Raw genomic sequence first — 15,471 nt, forward strand, 5'->3', positions numbered from 1 at the left:
TCTCTGTCATCTTGCCTCCTGGAGCAACCGACACCCTCTGTCTGCCTGGAGCACTCCTGTTGTGCATCATGTGGTGGTTACTCCTGCCTCTCCCACTCCCACCCATCAGGTTTCCCACCCTTGTCTCTGCTGTTACCTCTTCTGAAGTGCCTGCCACCTTCCCACAGGCTACTCACTGACATGTCACCATTGGGAAACCAGGGTGGCGATTTGCGTTGCTTTGTTCCTGCTGGATCCATCGTGCCTTAGAACAAGACCCGGTAGGAATCTAAGAAGTGCATGCTGGAGGAGTAAGTGAATGGACGGAAAGAATGAGCACATGAAAGAACAAGTCAGAGTATTTACAGCTCGCAAAATAATTAGAATTGACAGTCTGATCATGTGACCGTGGAGAGAAAGAGGGTGAAGAGGGGGTGTTACTTTCCTTCTTCATCGGAAGGCAGTTTTAGACCTCCCTGGAAAGCACAGATGGAAAAGTCTAAAATTCACTTGAAACCAGAGGGAACATGAGAGAAAGGTCACCCCGGGAACACCAGGATCTTACAAGGGCTACTTGTGGACAAGAACAAAACTGAACATACACAATCTATGCAGAATTACAAAGTATTTATCAGGAGGACACAGGAGAGATGAAACCAGGACTGGAAATCTATTGAGATCTCTGGGTATTTCCTTTCTATGACTTGGGTATCGTGTTATCTCTGAGAGGCAGACTTTCAAAACATCGTCTACATAAAATTCACATATCACGCAGCTTCCAGTTGGGTGTGCGAAGCCTAAACATACCATAGACAAAGAGGCTGAGATACTCAGTCTCTGTTGCAGATTTCTATACAGAAACCCTGACAGGCTGAGATTGTCATGTGTCCACTTGGGCCATAGCTCAATCAGTGAGTCAGAGGCACAGAAGAGTCAAAAAGCTGCAGAGAAGACATCACTGAGGAGTTAACTGGGAGGAGCAGACAGCTCATGGGTCCTGGCAGGTCCCCCAGAACATTTGCGCCAAGTGGCTGGGCAAAATGTCACATATCTGTAATCCTAGCATCCCAGGAACCTGTTGTAGGAGGACCACAAGTTCAAACTCAGCTTAGGCAATTCAGCAAAAGACTGTTTCAAAATAAAAAAGGGACTGGACGTATATCTCAGTGTGAGGACCGTGGGTTCAGCCCCAGGTAACAGACATACACTTGCACACACACACATAGCCTGCAGAGGGCTATTTCTGAGATGGTTGCCCCCATGAACAAGGTGATGTCTTGCAAGATAGAAAGTGGTGGCACATGGTGCAGTGGATGTCAAGTCAGAATGACAGAGACAGGAAAGGGCAGTGGGGAAAGAGAATCGGCTTGGAGAAGTGCACAAAGCTGTGGGTGCACCCTGTGTGCTGTGACCAACGTGACCCTGTCCCAAGAATGCTCAAAAGAAGCAGAGAAAAGAGGACTCTAGTAAATTGGTGGGTGTTAAGGTGCTGTTTGCCAAGCAGTAGGTGCGGTTTCTAATCTGGGTCCATTAGTGTCATTACAAACAGTACAGATGTTACCATAGGGACTTGAAGAAAACAATCAGGTCCAGCCATGCAATTTATTTCCTACTACTGAAGCCCCCACAATTCAGCAAAGTTATCTAAATAGAAAGCTTTATGAAGGGAGAGTCTACAGCGGAGGGCTTGTTCAGCCCTAGTTTGGAGAGGTGTCAATGGGACCATGAGGCCATAATTCGATCGTATCAATAAGTGCACAGTTAAATGGATCCCAGGTGTTGTCAGGCTCCAGGGCATCATAGCCTAGGTCTAAACTGATGGCCTCTAAGTTCACATGGGCCAGTTCCCTTTCCTCTCTGTTTCTTTGCATCCTTATCTGCGCAGTGACAGCAACAGTATCTAAGAAACAGCATAGCAGGGAGAAGTATGATAAGTAAAATAACCGAAAAGTCTGTAATGTGTAGCAAGCCTTATTTACGTTAGTCATTGTTATTACAATTGTTGAGGAGTTACTTATCCAGAGGCAGTACAAGGAGGCTGTTGAAAGGCCACTTTTCAATCACTTTCTGTGACTTTCTGTTTTGCTATATGTTCTCTTTTTGGTGCTTGAATTTATTCAACATTTTACATGCCATAATATGTATGTTTCTTTCATGCTTATTGCGTTCATTTAAGTAGGTGCATAAATATTAAAATAAAACTATTCATTGGTATTGCATGCCATTTACACTGCTGTTTGGGAAACTGTCGAATGCAGCGTACGTGTTTTTGAGTCTGTGAAAGAAGTAATTGCCATTCCTGAATGTCATCAGCGACTTCGGAAGTCTTCCTCAACAGCAGGTTTTGTTCCTGATGGACAGCCTGATCATTGCAACTCTTCAGGTCCTTTCAGTGTCACGTCATCTTTGTTCTATATCATATCCTACGTCTGAGTTATCCTGGCTAAAAGGACACACCGGGACCTTCTGCATCTTTTTATGCTGTCCTGTCAAAGGTGACATCTTTTTCCAGAGATTGGTCCATGTTACAAAAATTATTGCAGAATGAATCCCATTTATCTAATTGACTGACAAACAATTTTCAGAAGTGAAAATTTCTACTTTAGCTGATAATTTCTTTCAGAATCTGAATCTAGAGGTTTCTCCACTCTCCTGTCTTGTCCTTGTCATGAAGTTAGAGATATGCTGCAAACTGCAATGCAGTCACTGCTGAGACATGCTGGTGTAGAACAAATGCAAGGGAACATTGTGATCATTTTTAAGTCAATCAACTCAGAAAGTGAAGTTGTTATATTAATTGAAAAACATTATTCAAAAATAAGAATGAATACAAATATGCCAATTCTGATATTTACTAAAGAAATTGGCTTTGCAATTTAAAATGTTTCATAGATTCCAGAACCAGATACATTTTTTGTGAGTTCTATGAAAAATATAAGAAGCAATAATATAAAAGCTATGCAAATTCTTCCAAAGTATTTTGCAAATTTTGTAAAAATTACTTGCCAAACCATTTTATGAATCCATTATTATCTTGTTATAAAGGTAAGAAAAAGCCAGTAAAAGGTAGAAAATCATAGATCAACATTTTTTATAAATATAACTGGAAAACTTTTTATAAAATACTTGCTTATCAGATCAACATATCACATCCAAATGTGCTTCATTTCAACAATGCATGATTATTTCATGCTTTGAAAAATGTCACTTGGATTTAAATATTGATATAATAAATACTAACCATCATATGATCAGATTAATAGATGCAGAAGAGCATTTAGCAAAGTTTATAACCCACTTACAATTAACAAATCAGGAATAAAATTTCATCAATATAAGGGCTATCTATGAAGAATGTTCAGTTAACACTTTTACTGCATAATGTCAAATTATTTCCCCATATAATTAATAACAAATCACAAAAAAGTTCTCTTAATCCTTCAATTCAATGTTTAATGGGGTTTTTTCCATGTAAAGAGAGGAATAAAACAAAAACAAAAGACAAACAGGTTAGCAAAGAAGTAAAACTAATAACAGACAAAATCATTACAGAATCTAAGAATTCTTTTAAAAACACAGTTCCCAAACTAATAAATAATTTTGTTGGTCACAGGTAGAAGGTTAATATTTAAGCATTGATTATATTTCTGTAGTCTAGCAACAAACAGTTGGAATAATATTTTATAACCTCTAGAAAAGTAAACAATTTTAAGATAATGGTTTTAAAAAGTAACAAAATGTCTAAGGCACAAATGCTGAAAAGTATAAAAATACTTTAGAAAAATTAAAGATGACTTTAATAAACAAAGAGTTACACGAGGTTCGCAGATTAGAGAACTCAATACTGTATGTTGTTGATGTCATTCTCCTCCATATTGATCTATAGATGCAATAAAATTCCAATCAAACTCCCACCTGAAATTTCATAGAAACTGAGAAGCTTAATCTAAAATTTTCATAGAAACAAAATATCAAAACAATTTTTAAAACTAGCGTTGGAGGCCGATTCTGTTTTACTTTAACACTTGAAGCTGTGTAATACCAAAATAAAGTGAAATTTCGATAACAAAGCAAAACAGAAATCTTATAAATAGATTACCATGTAACTGATTTTTGAAAAAAGGACTGAATTATCTCAGTGAGAAAAGATAAACTTTTCAACAACTTGTGCCAAAATAACCAGATAGAAAATTTCAAAAAGGCATCTCTGTCTCATTCCTATCTTTTACATAAATGAGAGTAAACAAAAACTTCAAGTTGTTACACTTAAAGGGCACACACAGAGAAAATCTTTGTTGAGACTCAGACTAACTCAATCACAGACAGTGACTTCATGGAAAGATATCAAAGAAAAAACCAAAATTAATAAATAACAGGACTTCAAAAAATTCATAACTTTGCATCATGAAAACAGTACAAACACAAGAAAAGATTGAGAGAAAATATTTATAATACATATATCTGACTCTAGAAGACACACGATATTTGATCAAATACACATCCCTAAGAAGATCTAAGCAGGCATGAAGTTTGTGAAGATGCTCTACATTGTAAGTTAGTTAGCAAACACAAGTCAAAGCCGCAGACAGACAGGGCTGCTCAACCCATAAAACAAACAGAAAAGCAAAACAAACAAACAAATGAAACATGGTGAACAACTGTAGGTGAGAAGATCTGGAACAAACAACCACTTGAGGAACCAGTTTTGTTGGTTTCTTGTAAAACTTTAAATATATACTTAAAATATTAGGCTGAGTATGCACTTACTGAAATGTGATAGCCCTAACCTGGAAACAGCCCAAGTATCCATCAGCTAGCTCAAGGGTGCACGAACGGACCATGACACAGGTGCAGTGGAATACTACCCACAAATTAACACACACGGACGGCTAACAATGGTAACAGGCAGCAACACAGATCCCAACACTTTTGCTAAGTGTCAGTAGTCAGACACGAAAGGCCACACACAGTGCTTGACTTACTTAGATGAAATTCTAGTTGAGCTCAAGCTCATGTAAAATTACAGGAAGCAGAGAAATATGTGCAGAGGATGCCTGCAAAGATCCACAGGGCAGGTTGAGGGGTAACAGCAATGCACTCTATGTTGATCAAACCATATACCAGCAAGAGTGCAATCTGCTATAGCCGGATTATACCCCACTGCAGGTGATTTTACAGTTTGAGGGGAAGGTTTGAGAGCTTCAGGGAGCAGAGAATCCCTATACTCAAGGCAGGTGCACTCAGAGTTGTACATGGGCTGAAATGCTGTCACTTCCGATAGACAAGCAGTAGGGACATTGTTCCCATACTCAAAGGAACAGACTGAGAACTAGGAGCACGGTCTGCCCGAGTTCCTGGGGCAGCGTGCAGCAGAACACAGACTTAGTTTGGTTGATTCTGACTTCAAAAGCTTTCAGAGCTGAGCAGGTATAATTTTCTTCTGGGGTTTAAAAAAGGACAGATGTACGAATTGGTAGGAGAATAACCGAGCATTAGATATCACCTTCTGGTTTCTGTCAGAGCGATTTTACATGTGTGTGCATTTATGTTTTTACATGTGTATTCATGTTTTTATTTATGCATTTATTATATACAATGGATTACATAAATATATTTGCTATTTTTCATTCAATCAGGTCACCAATACTCAACATAATGGGAAAAGTTCTTTGAAGCAAAATAATCTCTACTACCAACACAATTTCTCAAGATACCTTGATACCAGAATCATGCAGGCTGAGGGTTTAAAAACTGTACACACATCCCCTTATCATTCCTCTGGAAAGGAGATGGAAGAGGAGAAATTGCATAATACAAAAATGGGATTTCTGTGGGCTTCGTAGTAGGCATCTCCTTCTCTATCACGTCATGTTCCTTCCTTTTTAATTCTTATAACACACGGCTTCCTGAGGGACCAAAGACCTTCTCTCCTTCCTAGTGATGGCTTCTCTGTTTCAGTTTCCAGTGCTATGCTAATTTTCACTTATGCCCTCTTTCTTTTCAAAAGACCCTAGCTTGGACATCAGAAATACGCAGTTGCCTTGAGTAACATGACCCAAGAGGTATAAGAGAAAGTCACTTGGGGGGATGCTTTACGGGTGCCTCATTCCACTGGCATGTGCAGGTTTTGTACTCACCAACCCTCCTCCCCTTACCCTATAGCGGTATGAAACCATGGAGAGGTTCGAGGACTCTTCATTCCGAATGCTAAGGCGGTGGGGAGGAAGCTCAGATGCTAGCTCCTGAGGGTCCTGACACTGGCACTCCAGCCCTAAACTGGCGGCTTCTGAATACAGTACCTCACTGCCAACCTAGGTCACCATCTGGTTTTCAAGAAAAGTAAGATCAACCCCATGGCTTCCCAGTATGCCCAGCTGTCCAGGCTGAGTGGCATTCCACAGGGTGTTTCTGGTGACGGTAAGCCCCAGGGACACTGTTGCATGAAGTCTGGTGGGAGAGAAGTGACAGCCAGCCTATGGCTGCTGCGCATGGTTACTGGTCACCCAGATGGAGTGCAGTAGCTGCGGTTAGCCCCACTCTCCCCTATCCCTCCTTCAGCGTGTCTGAGTCCTGAGCCAGGTGTGTGTTCAGATCCATAGGGAGGGCTCCAGCCCCCGTAGAGCACCTTGGTGCCAGCTCCAGAGCCTCAGGACTGAAGCAGGCTTTGGGATACCGCGTGGCTCCAGCTCAGAGCTGCAGGCTGGAAGCTGTCCTTGATCTCCTCCCTTTCACTTTCCCTCTCACTGCTCTGCTCCCACTCTGTCCTATCCAGGTCCTCACCATCTCCTCCATCTCTCTTCATCTTCTCTATTTTCCTTCCCTCTTCTTCACTTTCCCTTCCTCCTTTCCACATTACCTCTACCTTCCCTGCCTGATTTCTAGATCAGGAACTTCAGAAGTGACATACCAGTTTACAGGTGCTACTTCATCTGATTCCACAATGCATAAGGCCCACGCCCTGTAACAACTACACACATGCCTGTAGACACATCCTGAGTACTTCCACAGCTTTTATAGCTTAATGATCCTTGGTGATTGAGGCCCCGCTAAACAGTCTTAGAAGACAGGTTCCTGCCATGTCTCTTCCTCCCTCACAGTCTTTCCCCCTGTAATTTTGGCAGATCCCAGAGCAACGTGCGGCACAGAAGAGCTTGTCTCCAGGAGTCTGAGCCACCCCTTCTTACAGCATGGGTTCCTGAACCGTGAAGAGTGAGGGTCCAGGCCTGAGTTCACTCACTGTGCTGCTCCCAGGCCTGTCCTCAGATGAATCCAGGGGCATTTGGAAAGTGGATGACTACATTGTTATTTGCAGCCTGCACTTTTTCACAGAGCACAAGTGAGAGCGGAGCTAGTTTTCCCAGAAGTATGAGATAGCTCAAGCAGTGGGCAGCAAATGCCGGGCGAGGGCATGTGTTTGCTGCAGGGATCAGCAGGCCTGCGGCACAGACTGCAGCCCAGCTTCTCGCCCGTGGTGAGGCAGCAGCTTCCGCACAAGCAGGTCCCAACAGCATTTCAGGGGTCACTCTGAGAAGCTCAGCCTCCAGCCTCCTTACTTCCCAACAATTCCGCAAGTCACTTCACTCCCTCTGCTTCGGCCAGCTGGGGTGTTACTTGCCACCGAACCCTGGCATTAAAGGGAAGAAAACAGTTTTCAGTCATACAGAATCAACTCTCAGCCTTCATGCTGCAATTACTGGCTTCGTGAATGGGTTGAAACAGGCTTTCTGAGCCTCTGCTTCCTCATACATAAAATGTGGATAACACTATTTACCCTAAAAATGTTAGGATTGTTTAGTAATAGGTAATGCTTTTTTAAAGAACGAAATACAGCCGTTAGGAAAAGCAGAAGCAGAAGGCAAAGCAGAAGGACAAAGCTGAGTCTTATTTCCCAGTTTCTCAGGCACCTTCCCTCAGAGAAAACGTCCTTTCCTCTTTTCTTGCTTTCTTTTTTTCAAATTTTTCATTTTATTTTCTTCAATCTTCCATTTTGGAATTCTTAAGCCTACAGAAAAATTGAAACATTAATATCACAAAAACCTGTTCATCTAAACCTAACAATAGCCAACATTCAATACAAGGCGTATCTTCTAGAACAGAAGTTGTCCCTTGTCTTACCACAATGCACTATCCACAGGTGTGCAATTTAGCACGGATACCTTGGCAGCCTGGAGAGGATGGTCACCTTCCAGGTCCCTCGCCTGTCCTGACTGCTGACTCTGACAGCCGTCCTCCCTCATTCAGCGTCCACTCGAGGGTCGCGCCTCCTTGACCGCGCACCACGTTTGTTTGCTGACTCTCAGACATCTTGTAACACAGAGCAGAGCCCGGTTTTCTCTTTCCTTTTCGTCCTTTTCTGTGTTGACATCTTGCACACAGCAGTGCAGGACAGCAAAGGCCGTGGCTGTCCCTTCTCAGGAGAGAGATGCCCTCGCTCTGTGAGCAACAAACGCCGAGGGCTTGGGCGGCTTGAGTCCTGGGCAGGTTTGTTTGGCCATTGTCCTTTTGCCCATATTTTCACATGGACTCACTGTTATACTCACGGTTTTAAAATTTTTCAGGGCTTTGATGTGCGTTCTTCAGTCTCCTTGTCACTTCCTTTGCTGTCCTGAAGCTTCCCTTTGCTTGGGACAGATTCGCTGGCGTCTGACAGTGCCAAGTCCCACTGCCCGTCTCTGTCCACAGCGCGCGCTGGCCGCAGCCTCCGGCATGGTGCAGGGCTGCAGCTGGTCCCCGCCCCGCACGCACCTGCCCCCCCTCCCCGCACCTGCCCCCCTCCCCGCACCTGCCCCCCCCCCGCACCTGCCCCCCCCCGCACCTGCCCCCCTCCCCGCACCTGCCCCTCCCTCCCCGCACCTGCCCCTCCTCCCCGCACCTGCCCCGCACCTGCCCCCCTCCCCACCTGCCCCCCTCCCCGCACCTGCCCCCCCCCCGCACCTGCCCCCCCCCGCACCTACCCCCCTCCCCGCACCTGCCCCTCCCTCCCCGCACCTGCCCCCCTCCCCGCACCTGCCCCCCCCTCCCCGCACCTGCCCCCCCTCCCCGCACCTGCCCCTCCTCCCCGCACCTGCCCCCCTCCCCGCACCTGCCCCACCCGCACCTGCCCCCCCCGCACCTACCCCCCTCCCCGCACCTGCCCCTCCCTCCCCGCACCTGCCCCCCTCCCCGCACCTGCCCCCCCGCACCTGCCCCCCCCCGCACCTACCCCCCTCCCCGCACCTGCCCCTCCCTCCCCGCACCTGCCCCCCTCCCCGCACCTGCCCCCCCCTCCCCGCACCTGCCCCCCCTCCCCGCACCTGCCCCTCCTCCCCGCACCTGCCCCCCTCCCCACCTGCCCCCCTCCCCGCACCTGCCCCTCCTCCCCGCACCTGCCCCTCCTCCCCGCACCTGCCCCTCCTCCCCGCACCTGTCCCCCTCCCCACCTGCCCCCCTCCCCGCACCTGCCCCTCCTCCCCGCACCTGCCCCCCTCCCCACCTGCCCCCCTCCCCGCACCTGCCCCTCCTCCCCGCACCTGCCCCTCCTCCCCGCACCTGCCCCTCCTCCCCGCACCTGCCCCCCTCCCCGCACCTGCCCCCCTCCCCGCACCTGCCCCTCCTCCCCGCACCTGCCCCTCCTCCCCGCACCTGTCCCCCTCCCCACCTGCCCCCCTCCCCGCACCCGCCCCTCCTCCCCGCACCCGCCCCCCCTCCCCGCACCTGCCCCTCCTGCACCTGCCCCCCCTCCTCGCACCTACCCCCCCACACCTGCCCCTCCTCCCCGCTCTCCTCCCGCGCGTCCCACGCGGCCCACAGTGCTCCCTTCTGTTTCAACCACAATCCATGCGGTACTTTTTCTTTCTACTTTTCTTTTTGGTTTAAATTATCTATAATGAAAAGACGTTGTTTGTACGTTGGTAAATTTCTATACGTATGTTGTATCACTGGTTCGTTCCTAGGAAATGACACAGACTTATTTTGTCTTCAGATTTCCTCCTCTTCGCTGCCTCTTCAGCCCTTGACATTTTAACTAAACCTCTCAGCCTTGAAAGTCCCCCCATGTCCCATAATTATGAAGTTATTGGCAAATTCTCCACGATCTCTTACTCTTCGTCTGCCTTTATTTCTTTTAATTACAGTTGTGTCCTTTTACTTTTTAAACCCTAGTGCTTGACCCTGCTCGCTTCATTTGCTCGAGAATGCAGTTTTCTTCTGGTCTCTGCCTTCAGGAAGCTAATGATCTGGCCTTGCAATCGCTGCTCGTGAGTGGTGGACTAAACGCTCTCATGAATGAACTCACCTTATCAACACGGTGCTTTCCTTGGGTTTGTTGTTAGGACTTCGTCTCTGTTTTTCTGTGAGCGCAGTGTATTTCCTTAAGTCTTCCTCGTGTGTTTCTCCTTCTTGCCTGCACCTGAAGGTGGTGGAGGTCTAAATTTCCAGCCTCACCAGATCTGCTGGCTGGCACAGAGCAGAGCCCAGGTTACTCTGGAGACACTGTGAGCAGTACTTTGCCAGAAATGTGAGTCTGCACACATTTCTGATGGAAAGCTTCCCAGAGGAACAGCTGGCTGAAGGAGAGTTGAGTGAGGAGAGCAGCCAACTAAAGGCAGGAGGGGAAATGCTCACACTCATCAGGGAGCCGTCAGGGCACGGGGACACAGAGAGAGTAAACCTGGAGTCTGGAGCCAGTGGGGGAGTCAGTGTGACTCAGTGCTGGGATGGGGGGCAAGAGAGAAGCAGAGCTGCTAAGGGCACTTGAGCAGGGAAGGGCTGTCATGATGTGACCAAGTAGCGGCTGGAGAATGGGGGATAGGCTGAAGCCGAGAGCATTTACACATCCATTACAGCAGTTCAGCGAACAGTGGTGAACAATGGAGCTGGTCGTGGAGAGGTTAACGTTTCCTAGACGTGGTAACTGTTTTAGGGATGCTGGCTGATTGAACCAGCCTCTTGACTTTTGGTTTGCAGCTAACTTTGGCCTTTAAATTTATGGAGGCATGTTAAATACAAGCTACCCAAAACAAAAGTACTGCACTTCCACCCAAGCTGACCCACTGTTGGGCATCTCAATTTTTGTTAATGTCGTTGTCCAGTAAGCTTTGTAACAAATGTAGGGTACGACTGGTTAGGCAGGAACAACATTCAGGATTTGGCCAGGGCCTGGACGTTTTCACTGTAAGCAGGCTGGAGGAGTCAGAGCCAAGTTGGGGTGCAATGCCCACTCTTCCCTCTCCAGATTCCCTCCCATCCCTGATATCCAAGAAGGAGTCAAGTCAAGTGCACATTTCCTGAGAAATGGCTCCTGTTGTCTGACTGTATCTCCCTTTCATTCTTACCATTTCTTCCAAGATCAAAACTTACTTACCTCATCTCCAAACTGTTTAAACTGTCTCCGGAACAAGTTCTTATTTATCTTTTAGTTCACAGATTTAATTACATAGATTTACCTAATGCCTACCGTGATGCTCAGTAGTCTGCCTACGGAACATAAACCCAGGCACTGCATGATTTGGCATCACATGTGCTTCCTGAGTGTCTTAACAACCCTTGCCATCAACATCATTTCCTACAGTGACATTGTGCTCATATCATTCAGCTGTGAAAACCTCTCTAGAATTCCCAAAAGTCAGTTTTAAAATATCCACCATGCATTGATGCTTTTCAGCACTTTCTTAGGTGGTCCATGGTGCTATAACAAAATACCTCTGCTGCAGTAGCTGACAAATAACAGCAGGTTATTTCTCACAGTTTTGGGAAGCTCACATTGGATGTCTGCTGGGGCTTCTTTCTGGTTTGTGTCACTGAGTCCTTACATGACACAGAGCAGAGAGAGGAATCAAGTGCGTCTTTTCTAGTAACGGTGTTTATCTCATTCACGGGTTCTCTCTTCATGCTCTCATCACCTTCTGAAGGCCTAGGTTCAATTATAATCCCAAACAACTCAATCCCAATGCCTTGCTCTCAAGTATTGAACCATTAAAATGTCAAAGTCTATAAAATTTAAAATCTCAAAGTCTAAAATCTTGGAACTCATAGTGCAAAAATATCACATTCTTGAAATATTGAAATCCTAAGCATTAAGTTCCTAAAAGCCCAATTTTTTGCAAAAAAAATAATAAGAGGGTTAACAATCTGACCTGTGGGAAAAGAGTAGTACCTTGTTCTAGAACACAGAGTTCTAGTGCATAAGAACCAGACACGGGGTTCCTGGAGAGTGCGGAAGGAGGCTGACAGATTCAGGATTGCAGACTGTGCGTCCTGGGGACTCACTGACAGACTGACAGAAATGGTCCCGACAGCAGCAGAACCAGTGGATCACTGAGATTTGGGTCAAAAAATGTTAGGACAAGAGTGACTTTGTCCTAGTTTACCTCCATCTTATATCGAAGACGTCAGGCTGCTGGTACCAGGGTCTAATAATGTAGCTCCACCCTGCGCACCGCTCGAATGGTTTTACTGACTTATAAGCAGTGTTCTGGGAAGTGACACGAGAAAGCAGACCTGGCTCGCTCAGGACCCGTCATGGTGCTTCCGGGTGAAGGCAGCTGCAGTCACGGCAAGATGAATCCGTAGGTGGAGTTTTGGTTGTACATGAGGTCATGTCACACGAGGTAGAAAGAATTCCTAGAAACCAAGTGAAGTATTTTCATTTGATGTCTTGGTGGATATTTGAGAAGAAAATGAATTTAATTGAATTCCCAATCCATAATGACAGATTTGGAAGTGGGTATGGTCTAGACTTCTAAAAGTGAATTTCAAGACATAATCGATGCAGTTTGTTTCTACTGTTCTGCCTGATGCGTTCGGTGGGAAATTCAGATGAATGTGTGGTCCTCTCAATAGCAAAAAACCTTCCCTGTAAAAATGCTTCTGTTATCTAAATAGGCATTCTTTCCAGCTTACAAAATTTTAGGAGATTTAAACAGCACAAATCCCATTTACCTGGAAAAGAAAAACACTGAAGTTACTGATTTGAAAATAATTATGTGTGTTTAGATAAGAAAATACTTACATGACAGTGTAGCTGTTTGATCACATTATTGATTGTATCAAATTTGTGGCCTCTATATTATTGCACAGGAAATAGGTTTCTGCAAACCCAAAACAGTACAGAAGCATGGCACAGAAAGTGGGAAAATTTAATAAGGAATGCTTATGTTGGTGTCTATTAAATCATAAAAGAATTTCAAAAGGAGCAGTGTCACATAAAAAATGAATGTGAATGTGAACATATTCTCCATGGAGAACCATGTCTTAAAAGAAAAAAATAACTATTCATCAAGATACAAGACTTAAAAGTAGCTAATGATCATGAAAGCCAGCTAGCTTTTATTTTGGTGCAATTGCTTGTAATCTATCCATGATCATAGCTTTGAAATGTATCAAATTTTCTTTTTACTGTTTTTTGGGGGGAGATTTTCCCTTCTTTTTTGATTTAGTAGAACTATTAATTTGTCAGACTTGTTTTTTTATGATGTCCTATGCTATGTGTTTCATTTTTGCATCATTTCCAATATTGGAAGTATAAATTGAATAAATACTTTGGAAAATTGTGATTTGTTTCATTGTTTTTATTCTTCCAATGTTAACTCCACAAGGGTATTAATACCACATTAACTTGTGTCTAAAAATATTGTGGGTAAAAATATTGACACTTTCTCATAAATGGGAGATATCTTTTTGTAGGTTTGTGTAAAAAATACTGTTATATATGAAAGATAAAAGTTACAAAGATCGTGGGTCTAAGGACCATTGGCCCTGGATTAGGGGGCACATCGTGATTTTTGATGGCTCTCCTGCTTAATAGCGCATTTATAAAACTAGGTGGACACAATCACAACCTTAATATGTGGCATTTAAACATACTACTTTTGATGTAATTCTTTATGAATACGATTTATTTTCTTATAAGTATCACAGACTGTGATTTCCTGGAGACTCACTGACAGAATGACAGAAATGGTCCTGATAGCATCAGGACCAGTGGATCCCTGAGATTATTTTAGTATAACAGAGTTTTTATTCTTAAATACATGTTTTTACATGTTATTGTTGAGTTTATTGCAAACATGCACAATGAAGTGTTCTATCCAAGTTTTTGTATATTTCTGCAATAAATCTTTTTGAAGTGTAAACAAAACTTTATTTTAAAATTTCACTTTCCCCCATAATTGTATTTTCGGAATCTTGATCTTTTGGGACTGTATATTCTAACAATTTGATTTTTCCAGATGCCAACACTTCATCTTCTGGTATTTCAGAATATGGCTTTTGGTATTATAGACCAAACCCTTCAAAGTCCCTGGCGCCTCACATCGTTACCTTAGGGGCTTGGTTTCAATCTGTGAATTTAGGGTATACAGACAGTCACATGGTTTCAAACCACATTCCCCTTCCATTCAAACACACAGTGTATACTCAGACCTGTCCAGATTTTTTGCTGTCTCCTGTGAGTTTCCACCCCTCAGCTTTTATTATGTACGTTTCTCTGCATAGGTGTGCTGAGTTCAGTTTTCTGCTTCTGTGAATCTTATCCCTCCTTCTCAGGTGTCTTCTGTAAGGCATTCCCTCCCTGATCTCCCTACCTCTACCTCGTCTGAGTGAATTTTCCATGTACCCTGCTCCAGATGCCTAAGCAACCAGAAGTTCCCATCTCAGTGTTTCTCCTCAGCCCCTACGTCCCTGCTGGTTGTTTATTGCATAGACACATAAGCTAAGTGATCCACCTGCTGGAAAGAGTTGGGTCAGTGGTACTGCATACCTTCCCTGGCCTCCCGTTCCGTGCAGGGCAGGTGGCAGTTAGATTTGCTGTTTTGCTCCTTTATTCTTCAGGCACGGATGCCTCATCTGCCTTATACCTCCAGTGACCTCACTATGGGCTACCAGGAAAGCCAACAAGTCCAAGTCCCAGGCACTGCACACATAGCACATAGAGGATTTCAAAATCCATACTTAAACAGGGAATTTCTTTAAACAAATACCAAGGTATAGTAGATCTGCCATATACTATATTCTATTTTTAGTGAATTTATAAAGAAATGTAACAGTTTATGATTAGCTATTCCATGATCCTCTTTGTAGGATTCACAACAATTTTAGTGGAGACAAATACAAAAATATCATAAAATCCTAAAATGGCAACTCCACATGCACAGAGGGATCCCCTAAGTTTTGTGATAAGTGACAACCTCTGTGATAAGTGACAACTCTATACTCCTAGAGTTACTATTGAGCTAAATTGGAAATACTAGCACTGTAAAGAATCAGTTCCGGAAACTACTGAGAATTTATCAAGATGAAAGTTTAGAAACAACTTAATGGTTTCCATGAATAAATTGCACCTCCTAGGTGATGAACCTAGCATTCAATTTGTTTGCCAAAAATTTTGAGTTACTGCAGAAGTCTCTACCATCAATCATCCCGTGCAAAGCTGCCATCACAGTAGCCCACTCACATTAACATTTCCTGCCATGAGAATGCCCAGCACGCAGCTGTCTTGCAGCATGGCTGCCTCTT

The sequence above is a fragment of the Cavia porcellus genome, unplaced genomic scaffold (assembly GCF_034190915.1).
Source record: "Cavia porcellus strain 051 isolate PalLab524CR breed Dunkin Hartley unplaced genomic scaffold, mCavPor4.1 scaffold_27, whole genome shotgun sequence".
NCBI classification, from domain to species: domain Eukaryota; kingdom Metazoa; phylum Chordata; class Mammalia; order Rodentia; family Caviidae; genus Cavia; species Cavia porcellus.